The 19,678-nt window shown below is 38.2% G+C and overlaps 1 protein-coding gene across 2 annotated transcripts in view; it reads left to right on the top strand.

Moving 5' to 3' along the window:
- Nucleotides 1-19,678, top strand: part of ZFHX4 (zinc finger homeobox 4) — a gene marked incomplete at both ends in the record, with an annotated part of 126,103 nt that overhangs the window by 32,718 nt on the left and 73,707 nt on the right. The window lies entirely within an intron of this gene.

Below are 19,678 nucleotides of genomic sequence, written 5' to 3'. Positions count from 1 at the left end.
GTTCTGGATATATTCAAAGTATAGACCTTGAAGTCTGAGAGAGAGAGTATTTGTAAAGATTAAATATTCTGCAGTTATAAACAAATAGGATATCTCAACCAGCACAAATGAATGATGCAGTATTAAGGAATCAGATCAAAAGGAAATATGTAACATGAAAGCCTGGCAAATAAAATGGATATGTGAAATAGTCTTCCTTTTGGCATTAATACCAGCAATGTAAAGTGCAATTAAAATACTTGACCCAATTAGATTTATAATGGATGCCCATATAGATGTGGGTTCTTTTTATATATTTATATTTTGACATCGCCATTCCTGAAACAATTTTAGGTCAGGCCATCAGACTGATTGCTTTAATATCCGTATGCCACTTTTTTCTAGTTTTGCAGATTTTAACTAGCATGGCAGCTTGAAGAACTCAATAATTTTGTAGCTAATTTGAGATTCTTCGCATTGAAGATGTAGAACGCCCCGGTATGAGCTGTATGTGAAAGCCTGTATCGTTAAATGGTAAACGGATAACAGTAACGCACTACATTCCTGCCCAGTGAGTCATCATCCAAGGACCCTATTCTGTAGTCTTACAAAGAATACTTCCTTCTGTGACAGATCTTTCAAGTATTTTGATGTTCTCTGGAGAGTAAGGTGTTACCCAAACTGATACAGTTGTCAGAACATGGATCATCACGGATATTGTGAGAGCTGAATAACAACATGAACAATACATAAATAAATAAAAATGTCACCTATCACCAACTTTGTTTCTACTATGGCCTTAGACATGGCTGCACGTGGTATGTCAGGAAACTCCTAAAGCATCTAATTGTTATTTACAGATGAATTTCCTCAAGAAGCAAATGAATGTGTGTTTATAGTTCTCTGTCTCTATCTTTGGGATGGTTTGTGGCCTTGAGGTGCCTCAGGGGAAAAGAAAAAAAATGGGCTTTTTAACTTGAGGATAAAAGTTTGCGATCATGTCTGGTCCTTCCATAGACCATATAAAAGTGAGAAGCTGCTTTGTATCCTTATCATTCCCAAACAGTTCTGTAAAATCCAGAAACTACACAGATTTCACTTAGTGTTTTATTAATATCCCTACTTGCATTGAAAGGGAAAGAACATACCACACAGTAAAAATGCAGTCACATCTTCATTGCTGCTCAGTAGAGACCTGAACAGTGTTGTTTTTGTCCTGCTTTACAGATATGCACCTGAAAGTTTGTGAAAGTGCACACCAAAAAAGGCCAAGGAATAGGGATATTACATGCTATCCTATTCTCAGAGGTAGCTGAGATGCATATAGTATTTTACTGCTTATTACAATGGTAATTTTGCATACCAATAAGTCATTTTAGCAGTTTTTGTTTATGCTAGATTTACTAGCATATTTCAAAAAGCGTCAGGATATCCCTCTATCAAAGATTATATTATACTTTCTAAAAGTTTGTACGTGTTAATGGAGTACATCTAGAGGATCACACTGTGTTACAGATGACATTTCTGGAGGTGGATTTTTCTTGATGTTTTCTGCTAATTTCATGTTATATTAGGCTTAAGATGTCAGCAGGGATGTCCTATGTGAAAAAGAGAAGCTATTTTAACTCTGTGTTGGTGTTGATTGCTCAACGTGTTTTTGCGATGCTTCAGTCAAATCTTTCATCTGAGTGTCAGGGACATTCTTTATATATTGCAGTGCTGTTAACTCAAATTAAAGCAATATGTACTGGGGTAAATAAGTGAGCGGCCTAATATATAAGTACCTGAAGCTATGTTAGCCCAAAGTACCTAACAGACCAACAGTAGTTTCAAATGGCTTGTATTTTATGGAATAATTAGTAATGGTCGTTAGACAGTAAAAGTTTGTAACTTTGTATTATATCCAAAATGAAGATTGCTGCCAGTGCAAAGCACGCTGTCCTGAGTTTCTAACCTGAAAATAGAAAATGGAGCCTTTTTCTTGTATCCTGCTTATGATTTTTTTAAGACCAAACAGTAGGAACTTATAAGTACAATTTTGTTAAATTGTATAGAGCAAAAGAATGAAGTAAATTCCACAAGTAGAAGGCCTATAGATTTCTCATCTCTCTCCATTTTCTGTGGGAGGATGGTTGATGCAATGGATAATTTGGTACCTCACAGAAATTAGCAACCTTGGCTTTTGTTAGGGCAGCTAAACCCTGTAGTCAAGGGACTTCCACTGATGCCAGCTCATAATGCCCAGAGTTACAAACCTTACCTGGAACCTGCTGTTGGACACAGTCAGGAAGTAGAGGCAGAAACTAAGGCAGTGTGCAGAAGCCAATATTTAATTAGTGGCTGTGATGTGAATGTGTTAGCTAGAGCACTTTAAGTGTGAATTAATGTAAACTTTTATATTAGAAGCTAGTCAAGTCGAAACCTAAGATTTCTCTGAAGGTTTAACACAACCTAGCTGAGTTAAAGGCTTTTAAGTTGTGCTAGGAAACATGCTCTGACATGTTAGAAATCCTCATCTAAAGAAATGCTTAAAGATTCACATAGATAGGAACTAGTAGCAGCTGCAGTGTCAAGAGCATAAGTGCTATCTGCGAGAAAATTTGCTAACTAAGTGGGCAGCTTCTTTCAGCACTAGCTGCCATTTTTCAGTGGTCTTCACAAGTGGCCATAAGTAGAAAACATTACTGTAGCCCTTGAAGGAAGTGCACAAGAGATGTTCGTTTGAGGGCATTAGGGTTGATTGTATGGTAGGTGCCTACGGCGCGAGCGAGGTTCAGAGGAGCAGGCCTATGTGATGGAGCCAGGCTCTGCACCAAGTCCCGGCCCTGCCACAGGCTGCTGCTGTCAGAGGCTCGAGCAACTGTGTCTGCTGGCTTAGTCTGCTTTAGGTTGTCGTTGGCATCCTTACAGACACAAGTCTGTCAGGGGTGGCTCAGATTTGGCATAGATTTGGGGAAAGGCTGCATTCAGGTAATATTTTTCTGGAGGAAGAGATAAACCACAGCGATGAGTGCCACACAGAAGCACACAGAGCAAGGATGAAAAGCATGCGTTTGTGCCTGACTTCTGGATGCCCAGATGTGCTGTATCCCCAAACATCCATTTATTACAAGTGTAAAAACCTCAGAGTGGGTATGTTCATCCAGCTCCAGAATGCATCTCTGCATTTCTCTATGTGCTGTGGTGAACAAGTGCAACCTTGTCCTATCTTGAGCTTTACACCATTAGCACTTATCCAAACCCCAATTTCTTCAGGCAGTAGGAGAGCTGCATGACTCACTGACCTTATTAGAGTAATTGGAGAACTTTAAGTCTCCTAGCACAATGTCCAAAGTCACTGTGACATAAAAGATGGGGAAAGGGAGGAACAAAAAACACTTTGGCCTAATAATTTCTTCTAATCCCTTAGAGGCACTGATTGTTGGGATAGTCTCCATGGCACTAACCACCAAAAGTGCATGAAATATTTGTTGGGAAGTAATAGCTCCTTGCGGAGTTCACTTCCAGTGCTCAGAAACCTGTCCACTTAGAAACAAGCAACAACCATTATAACCTCTGGGACCGGTCTCGCTGTAAAATCAATATTTGAAGGTAATCACTTTATATCTGATGCATGAGCCTGGATGATTTTACTGGCTGCCTGTTGTTAATATGGACCACTGCCTAATTGTCATTCCAGAAGAGGATCCAGATGTCCCTTACTCTCTCCCTCTGGCCCACCGTGGCTTTCATTACCAGAAAAAAATTCCTAAAAGGTGATATCATTTACTGTGAGAAGCTGAGCAGGACAAAGGCCATCCCTCCTTGCACCTTTAGGCTAGTGAACAGATTTAAAAATTAACACCTTCCCTCAACACCAGGGATGCATGTGATTTTTACCTACTGGTCCATATGCAAGCCTGTTTGAATATCCATGGCTTTACCCTTAAAGTCCTTCATGCCTGTATCTTTTGCTGTAAAATCTCAGTTCTCATGCCTCCACATGTTGTAGCAGTGGAGTAGGATTTTTTTTCCGGCATGTTTGCTAAGGAGGGGTATAAATGTGACATTTGACTCCAGACTTCCGTGGGTGTATTCCACACACAGTATTCAAATGCCAGCACAAAAGGTACAAGTTGAGAGAGATGAAATTTGCTCTCAGTCTTTTGATGAGTTTACATTCTTAGCAACTGAGTCGAAGCTTTATTTACACAAGATACCTGGTCTTTATTTTATTATTTATTATTATTTCTTTGCTTCCCATGGAAACATTCTGGTAATGACCATGAGTCTAAATTACCCCTAAATACAAGATCTTCATGTGTTTTAAGTCTACCCATGTGCTTGCTGTAAGACACTCTGTAAGTGCACTTGGTGGTGTTTTACAGAAACATGGCTGCCTGTTTTGAGAATTGCTATGTGTTTGGGGCTGTTTTGTTATGGAGCAGGCAAAAATGCAGTTGACATGGGTATTGTAGGCAGCTTTTAACCCCAGAAACCAACCTTGTTTATATCAAATTTGCATTTCTTTCCTCTAAATGAGGAAAATTATGATGAAGGCCGTTAAGGCCATGATTTTCTAGAGATACTCAGAACCTTAAGAAACCTTTCTATAGCTTCTCTTAGAGATAACGTTTTCAAGAAAATATTCTCTCACATCAAAGTACCATCACCTATACTCTTTCTCTCCTGTTCTTAAAGCTAGACTGTTTAAATAGCAGTCAGGAAAAGCTTGTTTTTGCAAGGATTAGATTTTCTGAGAATTCATAGTCATGATTTTTTGTCAGCTATGGAATACAAGTTTCATAGTGTTTCAGTTTATAAAAGAGCTTAAATTAATTTTAAAAATTGTGGGACAAAAGACTTCTCTTAAAAAACGAGGGGGGGCGTAGGGGGCGGGGTGGTGGGGGATATGTGTTTAATACATAGTCCCGAGCTTACTGTATATTTAAAGTAGATATATACCTTGCTGCTATGAATCTTTGACAAAGCACCAAGTGTTGCATTGCCAAAGGTATAGCATTTCATTTATTTCTTTAGGCTCAATAGCGGTTACTGGTAACATGTGTTTGTAGGGTGTCAGTTCTGATGGAATTTTTTTATCTGGCCTGTTTCCAAGTAATGTTGGTATGTGTTTAAAATGCTTTAAAAATAAATCAGACTTTTGTGTTTCTGTAATAGAAATTCCAGGCAGAATGATAAAGTGGGAATCACTTGCCATTACTTTTTTTTTTTCCTCTATTTTGTTTATGGGGAGTGATTTTGTTCCTTTTATTTTTATATTCAGCAGGATAAAACAATATAATAACTAGGAGTAAGTAATCAGGACAACTTTATAATATTTAAAAATAACTTTTAAATAAAAAAATATTTATTTTTTTGCCCTCTGTCAGAAAATACTTTTAATGTTGCTTCCCTTACATAGTTTTCCTCTACCAGATCTGAAATTTGTGCATTGAGTCTTTGCAGATGTGCTTCTATGGTTATGAAATTTTTGCCCCTTCCCTTTCTGAGGCACAGAGACTTAGTATAAACCATCCTTTTTAATACTGAAACCTCACGTTGATTGCTGTGCACATCTAGGATCTCTTTCAGGGGAGGCATTAGACATGTGCGGTATGTGTGATAGCAAAAGAATGTTTAATAACACCTTTCCCCCTAAATCTGTAAGGATTCCCAAGAAAAAGGAATAGAGCTGTGAAAAATTCAAGTCTGTGGGTCCTCAGGACATTGTAGCCAGCAAGAACCCCCTGTAAGTGGAATTAAGACGCCTGCCGTGAGCCGAGTTTCTGCAGCAGTACTTAGATCTTCTGATCTCTGCATGCTTTCCCCAGGTGACAAACTTCCCCTTCACTTTGCGGGGCATCTACTACCCTGAGCTCTTTCTCCTGTGGATGAATATATAAATCTATCAGCCTGGCAAGGTGGCCAGCTAAAGTTTGCCAGCACTTTGTACCAGCTGTTCAAAAGAAGCAGCTTAATGTGGATGCCCTGGTTCATATACCTTACCTCTGCGTTTGCAGAGATGCTGAGCACCTGCAGATACTAGTCTGCTTTGTTCACTCTTTGTGAAAATTTGGCCTGCACTGTCATAAAGTCAAGCTTCTAAAACTGAAATTCCACCCCAGAACAATCAGAGACTGGTTTTTTTTGGAAAACAGCAGGAACAAACACAAGGTCCTGATAAACTGGGTCAATTTTTTTTTTTGGTCACAATTTTTTAAAGCGAATGGATTTTCATTGATTAGAAATTGGGCTTTACCTTTGTATGCTAGGTGAACTTCTTGTCTTTCTTAAGAAAGGATATGTTATTTTCTTGAACATAGACTTACTGTTGATTATTCTGTGTTGTAGTGACTTTTTATTTTTCAAAGAATGTTGAAATCTAAAATGATTTTACAGTTTCATAACGGCATAATCCATAAAGTATTGATAAAGTGTAACGATACTGAAGAATAAGTATTCAATATTCAGCATTTACCGTGAATATGCAGTAGCAAATATTTACTGCTACATTTGCTTCCAAGTTTCATTGTATATCTGGAAGCTTGATAATAACAGTTCATATTTTCTTACCAAACTGATAATGTGTTATTAATTCAGATGAAAAAAGAGGTAGCTCTACCAGATTCTTCTGTTTTGTCCCAGGTTTGAAATTTTATGAGAACCAGACTACACATTCCTCTGCTGTTAGACAGCATTATTTTCAGAGATGGTAACCTGTTAGTGATTAGCCCAGACTGGTGTCTTGGATGCTTGTGGTATCAGAAAGTCCTTCCCTGAGGACTTCTCTGGTCCAAAGAGAATTTCCACATTTGAGCTTGAAAAAGATGGTCTGAACCTGTGTATATTCCCAACTAAGGGTCAAATCCCAGGAGTCCATGGGAATTTTGCCTGAGTAAAAACTGCAGGATTTGACCCTTCGGGATTTATTTGTTTCTTGTACAGATGTTTAAGTCATTTAAAATCATGTGAGCCAGTGTTCAAAGAATTAGCTTCCTAATAGAACTTTTGCTTCTAACCCCAGATAATTCATTGTCTGTGCTCATTGGTGTTTTTATACTTAACTCATCCTATATGGTAAATTAAGAAAAATTCAGGCTTCCAGTGAAATGATTATCATGTAAAGTAAATTACAAAATAGTACAGACTGAATGTGGCCCAAAAGGTAATTTTAGCTTTATTTGTAGAAAATAGCTATCACGTTTACCATATTACTATTGGCAGCAGTAGAAGGCAATTTGTTTGCTGTATTTCCATGTTGCTCTATGCAAGGTTCTGTTCAGTGGTCCTGATTGTTGCTACTGTATGTTCAATCATTTTTACTGTAAATATGCATTTTAAGGGACTCATCTATGAACTTTTCATCATTTCAGCTCTTTGTTTTGACTGGATGATAGAATAGCTATGATATTTAACATGGTCAAGTTTAAGACATTAATTGGAGTATCAGGACATGCCATGTGTTGCACCATTGATTTTGTGTTTGCACATAAATACACACCTGTTTTCTGTGTATGTGCATTAAGACATGTAAACACGTCACGCTATGAGGACATGCTTTGTCACATGGCTGCCTAACACTGTTTCCTGTTAGGTTAGTGCAGAGTGATTTATAGAAATTTGGTATCTGCAAATCTATGAACATGCTCCCTCTTATGTATGTTTGTGATACATAGGCTACAGTAAATATATATGCACTGTATTTGCTTATATGTGGTATTTTACATTCATGTTTGCATAACAAACTCCTTTTTGTGTTTTAAAATCTACTTGTTTCCTTCAATCTGAAATGTACATGGTACTTAAGGAAAAAAACTTTACTGACTTTGCAGCAAGCAGCACCTATGAAAGGGGAAGGCTAGAATGAGGTAGATGGTAAACAAAGTCAGGCTGACCCGATGCTATTTAGTATTCTTGGAACTCTTGGTGACAAGAAATTATCTTCTTCCTCGTTGGTTTTGTAATATTCAGACCATCTTTCTGAACGGAGTTTTTGCAGCTTGTAAAAGAGAACAAAAGCCAAAAAACTTTGTGCTGACAGGCATTAAAAAGAAAAGAAAAAAAAGGAGAATTTAGTGTAATTTTTTGTTTTTCCAGCAAGCCTAATGATAAAATTGATTTAACAATAAAGAAACTGGTTGCTAATTTGAAGGGGGAAAAGGAGGGAGAAAGAACTGGGATTCTGCTAGTTTGTAAGATTTAGGTTTTTTTCCTCACTCACCTGTTTACTTGGAGATGAAAACAATCATGCTTGACACCTATTTTTCTCCTTCCCTTGGAACTGTTGATATTCACTACAACCCCCATAAAACTTTTCACCGCCCTGCTGCATGTCTTTCATAAGCAGTCATATGAAATGCCTTTCATAATCTTTCCGCAGTCACAACAGAGGAGAGGACACAACAGTACTAATGCCATTTGCTTCTGCTAAGGACGAGAGGAGACGGAAGCTGCATGTCTAAATCGGGCACTGTGTAGTTTTACTTATTGATTTACAGAGCACTTATTATCATAGTAGAACATTATAATGAACATAGCTGAAGACTGAGCGTTTGTTGAAACATGTCTGAGGCATTTCTACATGTTGCTTGAGGGATGAATTAATTTACATGATGTTTTACTTTTTAAATAAAACAATTTATTATAGAAATCAAAATGTCAAATCTAAAGGCTGTTATCTGTGAGCTCTCATAAATTATTTCCCTGAAACTTTTTTGGAGAAAGACTCTTCACATATTCCCCCCTCAAACCTAAATTACACAAACAGTAAGTAACAAGTTATTGTAAGTGTAATGGTAATTAACCATGAAAAAACCATACTTGTTTTGGGTTTAGTTGATTTTCCCTTTAGATAAAGGCATCTCTTTACTGTGGATTTTTAGGTTTCCACTGTTTCAAGTTTTCTAGTGGTTTTTGGCCTTTTGTCCTTCATTTTTTTAAGTGGTCATTTACCTGCATATGTCATTAGACAAGTGTCTCCCAGGTGTGATTAGCCTCCTGTGTTCTTACAGTTTTTTGGCAGCAGCAGAATGGTGATTTCTGTTTGCATGCGGGTGAGGTTCTGGTGATGAGCCGTTAAATAAAATGATCTGTCCCCAGGCCAACCAGTTGGTTCATTGCCAAACAGTAATCCAGTACAATTAAGTATCAAAGATTGGAGTACTCCATTACTGCAAGAGATCTCACTGCAGCCACCTGGAAAAGCAGAGAGCTCAAGAGGGGAAGAGTGATCAGGACATTAACTCTCACTGGGGTATACCAATTTAATCTGTTGTTGTGGTGGTGGTGGTTTTTTTTGTTTGTTTTGGGGGTTTGTTTGTTTGGTTTTTTTAACACATGGGATTTGGATAGCCATAAATTCAAAATTAGCATTTAAATTTTCAACTTTGGCTTTATTTTTCTTCCAAAGCTGGAGGTTGAGTGAAGGACTAGATAAAAATAGGAAAGAGATGAGTTGGTTTCTGAGACTACTTCTGCTGTTCTTGACTAACAACTTAATTATTACAGCACAAGATTTTATGATCCCATTCGATTTTCCTCCTCCACAAAGGCTGTTGTGTTCTTGCTGCTGTACTTGTGCACACATTTGAGCAGTTCAGTAGTGGCAACAAAGTTAGAAATTGATCAAATTATTCAGAAAACAGGTTATTGTTTACTTAATAATTCAGAGCTAATAATTCCATAGCCTTGCAAGTAACAATTTTTCATTTGTCAAAAAAAATTTGATGGATGGAATTTTACTATGATATGCTTTTTCTAGCCATAAGGACAGTAGCACTCTAAACTACACCAAATCTTAAGCCGTGTCTGTAAATAGAGGAAATGGCCAAACATGTTAGGTATTTGAATACTTTGCAGCTAACCACTGCAGATCAGATAGAAAATCACACCCAATGTACACAAAGGAGTGTTTAAAATCTTATTCATATATAGTAACCTGAGAAACCCCCGCCTTTTGTTACTTTGAGCTAGACTGACATTGTAGGTTCTTCAAGGTGTTTGAGTGTGAAAGGGAGGAAAGAATTTGGCCTATTTCTCCCCTTCTGGAACTTAACAATTGTAGAATCCCATAAAATCATAACAGTCCCCATGTTTATGACATCTGAGAAAGTCGAAGGATATAATGATATTAAATAAATGTTAGCACAGTCCTCTGAAGGCATAGATAATATACAGGTTTTACTGATGAGAAACAGTCATGGGATTGTCAAATTGTTTGTTATGTTTTCCAGTTCAGTCACAGTTGAAAATAGCGATCAGGTATTCCCAATCACATTTTCTAGCTCCTCTCTCTAAAAGGCACTAAACTATAGTTTTGAGAAAGATGAAAATATATGGAATAAGGAAAAGCTGTTCTAGTTTCACCAGGGGCTGCTCAAAGATCTATGGATGCCAGATCTCTCTCAGGGCAAAAATGAAAGAGGGAAACAACCGGGAAAATTAAAACTCTTAATACTTGAAAAAGTTAAAAGAAATGCAAAAGCAGAATGAGTTAATACTAGCCAAAGGAGCCAGGGGAAATAAGAATAGCATTTCAAATATATTGGAGAAAAAAAAGAAATAATGGAATGAAAAAGCAAGCTCAATAATAAATGAAAAAGGTGACAAAATGAAAGCTGATTCTGAAATGGCTGATGCACTGAGCTACTTTCAAAATCAGTCTCTGACAAGAACAATAAAAGGAGTAAGGACATAATAGATCAAGTAATTAAGACCTTTTCAAAATACTTGTTGATAAAAAAAAAAAGAGCAAGGCAATACTTAGAAAAAATGGAATAAATGCAAATCAGCAGGTCTGGATGATAAGCGTAGTATGGTCTTAAGAGACATAGATAATGAATTTACATAATCGCTAGTAATTATTTTTGAAAAGTAAAGTACAATTGAGGAATTATCATAGCATAGGGAAAAAGCAAATCTAATACCAATCTTTAATGAAAGAAAAAAAGTAATTCTGGTAATTACCATAGGGCTGCCTGTTGTTATTTATAAAACCTAGTGGTGTGATAGGTGCTTTACCAAAGCTGCAAGAAGCCATCCTTACCCCAGAACAATTTAACTTGCGACTTGATATGTCTTTGTTGAAGATGACCTGAAGGTAAATTGGTTTGAAGTATGAGAACAGTTGGAATACAGTGGTGGGGTTTTGGGGGTTTTTTTTGTTGTTGTTGTTCATTCTCTGTATGTACATATCTTCATGATTGCATAAAGATTTGTGGTCTGAAGTAATAACAATGATTAAGAAATAAGATAACGAATATTATTGCTCTGATGCTGAAGGTTTTACCCCATACTTTCTCTTGTCTCCACTTGCTAAGCCCAAAGGCATTTCCACGAGGCCAAGAATATCCAGACAGGTGCTACTTGCTTTCTGTTTCCTGGCCCCTCCAACTGCGTCATGTAGAGATGAATAAGATGGAGCTGTGTTTCAAACAGCTCTTGACCATAGTTTGTTCCTGAACTAAACACCCACTCACACAGTATGGGAAGAAAAGATCATGCAGATAAAATAACAGAAGTGGTCTTCCAGGCTTGCTTTCTCACGGGTGCCTTGGGAGGAGAGTTTGATCTGCCTCTCCCTGTTACTATTCCCAACACCTGGTCCCAAGAGGGTTCACCCAGGGGCTTCTAAGGGTCTAGGAAGAAGGAGGGATAATACCATCTGGTGGAACTCCTTTCACTTTTTCCAGCTCTCTGAGACAGATGGAGGAGAACATGGGTGCAGAAGATCCAAGTGAACCTTGGACCATTTCCTGAGGAAACACAGGAATGCAGCTTGTAGAGGATATGGCATAGTGAGGTGACTAAATGAATCGAAGCAGAAAATTAGGCAAAGATATTTGGAAACTGATTTAAAAAAATAAAAAGGGGGGTAAATAAGTCCATGGATCTTTGCTGAAATGAAGGGAGAGATAAAGAATTTTGCAAGAAATTTTGGTGGTTGAGATGAATTTGAAGGTACCAATATTGCCATTTGAATTTTCCATTTGGTTACTTGCTGGAGTGCAAGTTAAATTTTGGAGACGGAGTGAGGTGTCTAGAGGTGTTCTGCAGATGTGAGTGAAAGACTTAATTTGTTGATCATGTGATTAAGGAAGGGGAGGTAAACAGACCATTCATTAAATCTGCAGGTTGTACTAAAACTGGGAAGTGTTGCCAACACCAGCGAGGGCAGAGTGTGAAGATATAAAAGGAAGTGAGGACAGGTTAGAAATATGGACAGGAAATCATAAAATGGGATTCAACCTGGCAAATGGAATCTGATACATCTGCTGAAATAATAATGCAAAATGCAGATACTCAGCAGGAGCTAGATGTTTGTAGAGAGTTGATATTGAAAAAAGGCCTAGGCGTGATAGTGGGTACCAAATTAGGTATGAGTTTGCGATGTGATATGACAATCCACTGATCGCCCTCCACAAAAGTTCTGTTCTTTCTTGCATCATGTTATAGTACAGAAATGGGATAGACCCCTTCTACAGACTAAGATAAGATGCAATATTGCACACAACTTTAAGCATGTCATAAAACAATAATAGATATGAATAGATGTGGTAATTGGAGTCTCTCTCATAGTGAAATGAGAGTGGACAATGAATTTTGAAGCATATAATAGGAAGTCATTCTGCACGGATGGATGAATGCTGTCCTTTTCAGCTTTAAATTTCATGTTTCTGTACAAGGCAAGGAAAATGAACAGTAGTTATTGTTTAACCAAATATCTTTGCACATCAAACATGTTAATTTCAGGGGTTTTTTCTGGGTCAGATATTTTGTTAACTGTGACATCTTGGCACTGAACTAACCATAATAAACTGCCCCTAGCCCAAGTGGTTCAGTTCACTGCAAGGTGATCTGCAGTAAGGTGTATTAGGTTTGGGTTTTTTTTTTCCCTGAGATATTAGGTGAAAGAAGACTACCCAGAAGAAAAGAACATTTTAGAACATGCTTGTCCTTACCTATACATTTAAATTTTCTCCACATTTACAGTTTGAGTATTTTCAGCCACTCAGTCAAAGGTCACATTATACTTATGTAAATATATATATACTTATATACTAATATACACGCCCCAGTCTAATGTAGTCGGATAGTGAAACCTCAGCATTTACTTTGCAGTTTGCATAGGTGACATACACAGTTTTACCTAAATGTGCTCTCCTGAAAGAGGGCTGTCTTTGGCAGAAGCAGAAATACACAAACACCTCCCTTCAGAACAGTGGCTCCTGGAGCAGGGTACAGGAGGATGAATCAGTGGCTAATAGTACGGGTGTTGCTCCAGCCATGTGTGGGTACTGCAGAACCTTTGATTTGTATTTGGGTTGAGAATTGGCTGTCAGACCGAGCCCAGAGGGTTGTGATTCGTGGAGCAAAATCTCACTGGAGGCCTGTTACTAGCGGTGTTCCCCAGGGCTCGGTGTTGGGTCAGGTCATGTTTAGTATCTTCACTGGCGACCTTGATGAGGGAATAGCATCCACCCTCAGCAAGTACGCTGATGATACAAAGCTGGGAGGAGTGGCTGACACGCAGGAACACTGCGCTGCCATCCAGAGAGACCTGGACAGGCTGGAGAGCTGGACAGTAAGAAACCGGATGAAGTTCAACAAAAGCAAGTCTTGCACCTGGGAAGGAACAACCATTTGTATCAGTACAGGATGGGGGATGACCTGCTGGAGAAGAGCTCAGTGGAGAAGGACCTGTGGGTCCTGGTAGATGACAGGTTGGCCATGAGCCAGCAGTGTTCCTCGGTGGCTAAGAGAGCCAATGGGATCCTGGGGTGCATCTGGAGGAGTGTAGCCAGCAGGTCAAAGGAGGTGATCCTCCCCCTCTACTCTGCCCTGGTCAGGCCCCACCTGGAGTATTGTGTCCAGTTCTGGGCTCCCTGGTATAAAAAGGACAGGGATCTCCTGGAGAGAGGCCAAAGAAGGGCTACGAAGATGATTAACGGCCTGGGGCATCTCCCCTATGAGGAAAAGCTGAGTGAGCTGGGACTGTTCAGCCTTGAGAAGAGAAGACTAAGGGGGCACCTAATTAAAGTCTATAATTATCTGAAGCAGGGGATGCAGGGGGAAATGGCCAGCCCCTTTTCAGTGGTCTGTGGGGACAGGACAAGGGACAATGGCTGCAAGTTGGAGCACAGGAAGTTCCACACCAACATGCGGAAGAACTTTTTCACAGTGAGGGTGACAGAGCACTGGGACAGGCTGCCCAGGGAGGTGGTGGAGTCTCCTTCACTGGAGATATTCAAGACATGTCTGGACGCCTATCTGAGTGATATGTCCTAGGCAGCTGCTTTGGCAGGGGGGTTGGACCCGATGATCTCTTGAGGTCCCTTCCAACCGCGACAATTCTATAATTCTATAATTCTATAATCCAGCTGTTTTTCTCTGCTTTTAGTCATTCTAGAAAGCCAACCAAGTCCTATTTGCTTGGGCCTTTTTGCCAGTGCTCCTTTTCATATGTTCAAATGTATGTTTACTACCTAGAGTTAATACAAGGTCAGGTGTGATCACTGGTTGCTAGATATGCATATCTCCTTTACCCATGTCCTTCACAAAATTTGGAATATTTAGATGTTATCCATTATATTTTGTCATGTCCCACCAAGAGAACAGTGTATAAGTATTTGTATTGACATATTGATAAGAAAACAAAATAGAGAAATGTATATTTCAGTAATTTTTCAATTATAGAAGCCACAAACAAACTTTTTTAGTTACTAATGTCACAGAAAATTCACTTTTTTAAAAATGAAAGGGTATACTGCTCTCTATCTTACTTTAGAAAAGCATCACTTAATATCAGCATGGAAAGATACTTTCATGTTGATCTTCAGTGAAGCTGCCAATACAGTTGAATGCTCGAAACCTACCAGTTTTGCTACTGGTAGGTGAGCCTGTCTCGAAGGCATATAAACTGTTGCTTGATAAAGAATAGAAATGAGATTTCATAAAGAAACAAATAGCACATTTAGGTGGTTCTACTAATGTAATGGTACTTTAGCATGTTGGTTTTTTTCCCACCCTTACTTTGACATATTAGCAATGCACTTAGTAAGACAGAGAGAGAGACTCTTCAGGTCAAGTAGCCTGGTTATATATTTATAGGTACCAAGCTAAAAATCATGCAAAGGACCAAAATCGTAAGAGAATAATCCATTATTTCCAAGCAGTATTGAATGAAGCAGTAGTTACTTGTTTTTTCTAACTACCAAATTAAGGGTTATAAATAAAGGACTAAGCACAGAGTGAAAAGTAGAATTTGAAATTAATGTTTGGAAAATATGTAAAACTCTTCATTTTTATCACAGTAATTGTGCCACATTTGTGTTGAACAATTTACAGAGCTTGAGTCTCCACCTCCTCCGTTGAATATGCATCTTAATACCTTGTTAGATCAGCTTGTTAAACCAGCTTTTGATTTATTGTGTTCAGGTAAAGGTTTCTGATTTTTAAAACATATATGCTGGTGCACACACACCATTTATGATCAGAACAGGACTATTCAAGTTCCTCATTTCCCATCAAAGCTAAAAAGGGCCAGAATTGCATATTTAGCTGTAGAATAAAACATGTAAGCCTCTTAAAGGGCCTGTTAGGACTTTTCTTATTAGTGTATTTATTTCTGTGTGTATTTATTTAGACAGAGATATGGATTTAAAATATATTTTTCAACTACAGTGGAAAAATAACAAAAGTAAGCTAGAGTTCTGAAAAGCTATGTAATGTCCTTACTAGATGAGAGGAAAAATATACCAAAGTTCTGAAGTGTCCATTTCCAATGCTGTAGGTGCAGGTACCATAACTCACACTGGTGGAGCCTGCAACCTTAAAAACATAATGGCTGGAGACTATGTCCCTGAGTTTCGGTTCTTCCAGTCTCCCACTTCAAGCAACAAGTTGCAGGTATACATTGTCTGAACTGGAGGCAGTGGGATTGTGTGTGGGAAGAATGAATTCAGGGATATGGCAACAACTATGTATCCCTACGTAGATTCATCCTGTAGGCATAAACAAATCGAGTGGATTGCTTTTGATGTTTAGAGACGATCTTAACTAAGGTGGAAAAAAATGAAGACCGTACCGAGGATTGATACAATTCTGTGGTGCTTTGGCAATCAGTGTCACAATAAAATTTTTACAAATAAAAATCCACAAAGAGATGGCTTTTTTATAAGAATTTTGACACAGTTTTGCAATGTCTTTGTAGTTTTCAATATTTTACAAAATAGATAGCCACCATCATTTCTATGGGATTTTTAGTTTTGGTGTTGGATTTAGGAAACGGAGGTAACAGAGAGAAACGTACTGCATAGCAGCAAAGTAGTTTCCTTAGCAGTGGATTGCCTCTCTTGCAGGTATCGTAACTTCCCAGAGGTGGTTAACGTTCTTGGTAGTGTTCCTAGCTTTATAACAGTTTCTATCTCGCTTCTGCCATTTTATAACGAAGTACAGTAAATGGGTGAGAAATTAAGTAAATACCCAAGGGAGGATCAAAATAATTTATACTATGCCACAGACATTTCAAGTCTTGCAGTCTCTGAGCAACCACTTGCTGAGCTGAGTAGCTCAAAATGGTAAAGTATACTCCATAAATCAGAAATCCAAGTCAGGGTTTCTGAAAAAACATTATTTTGCCAATGTTTTTATTAAAAACAGAACGAAATATGTAGTTTTAACATAGGCCTTTTGCAGTCTTCAAGGAATTTGAGGATCTTGAGAAAACAAACTTTATTTAAATGAACAAGTGGTGTATTTAGAAAGATATATAGTTATCAAGCTTTCTAATAATGGTAATGGTATTTATGCAAAATACTTTGTATAAACCCAAGAATTTTCCAGGTATCTGAAAATACGTGATTATCAAACTGTGGTGTATGTCTTTTAGAGCACTATATGCTAATTGTGCATGCATGTGAAATTAGCGATCAGCAGAGGCAAAGAATGGACAGACATGGAAATCAAAACCTTCACTTTATCTATGGAATGGATATATAACACATTGCCATATAGTATTATATTTCATACTGAACCTTGAGGCTATTATCTCAGGGAACAAGGGAGACAGTACATTCCCTGCATCTCAAACTCTGATGAAGCAGCAAATTAGTGCCAGTTAAGGTGTTGGCTTTTTTACGATGCAAATGCATCTGGTAGAAATGAAGCCTACAAATTAGCTTTTACTTAAGGCCAGTGAATAATTGTTATGGGGTAACAATTTTAGTTAATTGTTCTGGACTTTTACATTTTTTGGTAAATGGCACCAAGCAATAAAGTTATCAAATGCAGATACCATGTCCTGTGATTTGAACGCTAGCTTGTTTGCAGGTATTTATTTCACTGATAGAAAACATGAACTTTTACCCTGCAGTTGCAAGATGGCAAGGAAATAATTATGTTTATTCTGCTTAGCTTTATGCAGTGTGGCTTGTGTCTGATAAGAACTGACAACCAGCTACAAGCATATAAGAGGATGGGTACGAAATTATAAAATCAGGAATGTGATTCAAGTGCCATTTAGGATGGAAAATCTAGAATTTTAAAATGCTTTGTGGTTCTAACAGTAATGCTGCTTTCATTACTACTGTACCTCAAATCAGCAGAGAGAAAAGCTTCTGAAGTTAAGATTACCCATAGGATTTGTAAATCAGATTGATGGAAGTAATTGGTAAACTGCTTAATCAAGCCTTGCTTGGAGGTGAATAAGGACTGCAGGATAGAAAATGTAGGCTGTATAAGTAACCCAACAAGTCAGTAGAGTTCTTTTTTCTGAAAGAAACAAAGATAGCAGTAATTAATGACCCTGACTCTGTGCCAAAAAAGCTTTCTTCTGACAACTCCAACTTAATTAAAACTTAAGACATTTCAATGGCCTCAGAAAGCCCCTGATGGGGTGAACTCTTGCAAACTCGTGAGAAAATTTTGTAAATTAAAGGAAAAGATGTGTGTTACCACTGGTGCCATGACTCTAATCCCTGGCAGTCAAAGAATCTATTTAGCCAAAGCCTTTTCTTTTAACTGGCTCACACCTGCAGGCTTACTGGCACTTCCTCTGTACCAGAGAAGGCAGTTTTTGTGTTTTACGGAAGATCAGATAATAGGAGTCTTGCTGTTACTTTTGTTTTTGTGCATTGTTCATTAGGCTGTGAGTGTTGCAGGCACACTTGATATGCTTGGCTAGCTTGGGGGGAGAGTAGTGGCTGAATGCTTTAGGTGGTGCAACATTAGTGAGGATGGGCTGGCAAAAAAGTAAGTTTAATGCAAAAGTGCTTCAAATTAAACCTCACAGCTGATGAGGCAAGCTGAAAGGCAGAACCTGCTGTTCTTCACACATCCAAGTTACAAGGAACAATATTCTACACTGGACAGTGCTGGATTTAGACAAAAGAAAATGGGGCTTTCAGATTCTCCTTGCTCCTTTATATTAATATAAATTTTATCCATTATGGACCAACTGGTGTAAGACTCCTCCCCAGGTATGCTGTATGGAAAGGAAAACTCTGTTTGCCTTGCAAGGAGGCAGGCTAATTTATGAGTTGACCTGTCTGCTTTATTAATAAACATGGGATTAAATTCTAGAAATAACATCAGTTGCATACTAAGTGCTCTAAATAGTGACTTGATTTACATAAGAAAAAACAAGGACTTTAATTTCATCTCCTGTTCTAGCAAGTGCTCTTGTGTGTTATATTGTGAAAATCTTCTCCACCCCCCTTTTCTGTGGCAAATCTGGGTCTCTGAGGCAGTGAGAAGGTAATATTCTGGACCACCTTTTCCTTTTTTGGATGTTATCAGGGGGTGTGCTGTCTGACTGGCACAGGAAAGCCTTGCTCGAGTAGAGGTCAAAGCTTAGGTGTATTATTTTAGATGTAGATACCGGAGGAAAGGATAGAGAGCTCGAGGTACTCAAGAATCTCTTCCTTTGAACTTTTTTGAGAGTTTTGATGAGGCTAATTATGATGTTTGTTTTCATAGGTGATGATCCATAACGTACATGTGCTTGAGCTGACATTTTATTTTTTACTGTGGCTTGGGGAAGAGTGGGGGAAAATACAGTCACAGGCTTGTAACTTTTCCGTTGATTGGCATTTAATTCACCACATCACACTGACAAAAAAAAAAAAGGAAGGGGGAAGAGAAAAAAGAAGTCTGTAGGAGTTTGCAAAAATATACTAGATGTGTCATGTCTCCATAGTATTGGAAAGATTCACCTACCAGTTTGTTAGTAACCAGTTTCAGATGTTAAAATAAGAGTAGGGAAGATGGAGGGGGAACAGGGGGCAGAGGAAAGCAGAAATCAACATGTTTGATCCGATACAGAAACTATTGTCTGCAAGAATTTCAGGATACCAGCCATAATCTAACTAATCTTAGTCCAAATAAATACCACCTGTACCATTTGATATCTGAAGAGGAAAGCAGCCCAGTGTAACGTATTAGAAAGACTCCTAGAGTTGTACTGAGCTCCCACCAATAAAGTGATTGTTTTTGCAGTGCATTGCCATTCTTATTTTTGGAATCTATTTGTTGTGCATGTGAAATGGAAGTGCCTCAGTTTAAGTAAAATATGTTTTTAAAAAATAAACTACTGCAACAGAATATGTTTGGGAGTTGTAAAAGTTTTCCATTGAAAAAATCAGAATTTAAGAGGATCTTGTTACATGCTGTGGGCAGAAATCAGAGTCAGCAATGCTTGTGAAAAGATTTTTTTTTTTTA

Source organism: Gallinula chloropus, assembly GCF_964237585.1.
Source record: "Gallinula chloropus genome assembly, chromosome: 2".
In the NCBI taxonomy this organism is placed as follows: Eukaryota; Metazoa; Chordata; class Aves; order Gruiformes; family Rallidae; genus Gallinula; species Gallinula chloropus.
The sequence above is the reverse complement of the archived record's forward strand: the minus strand, read 5'-3'. Positions and strand labels throughout refer to the sequence as shown.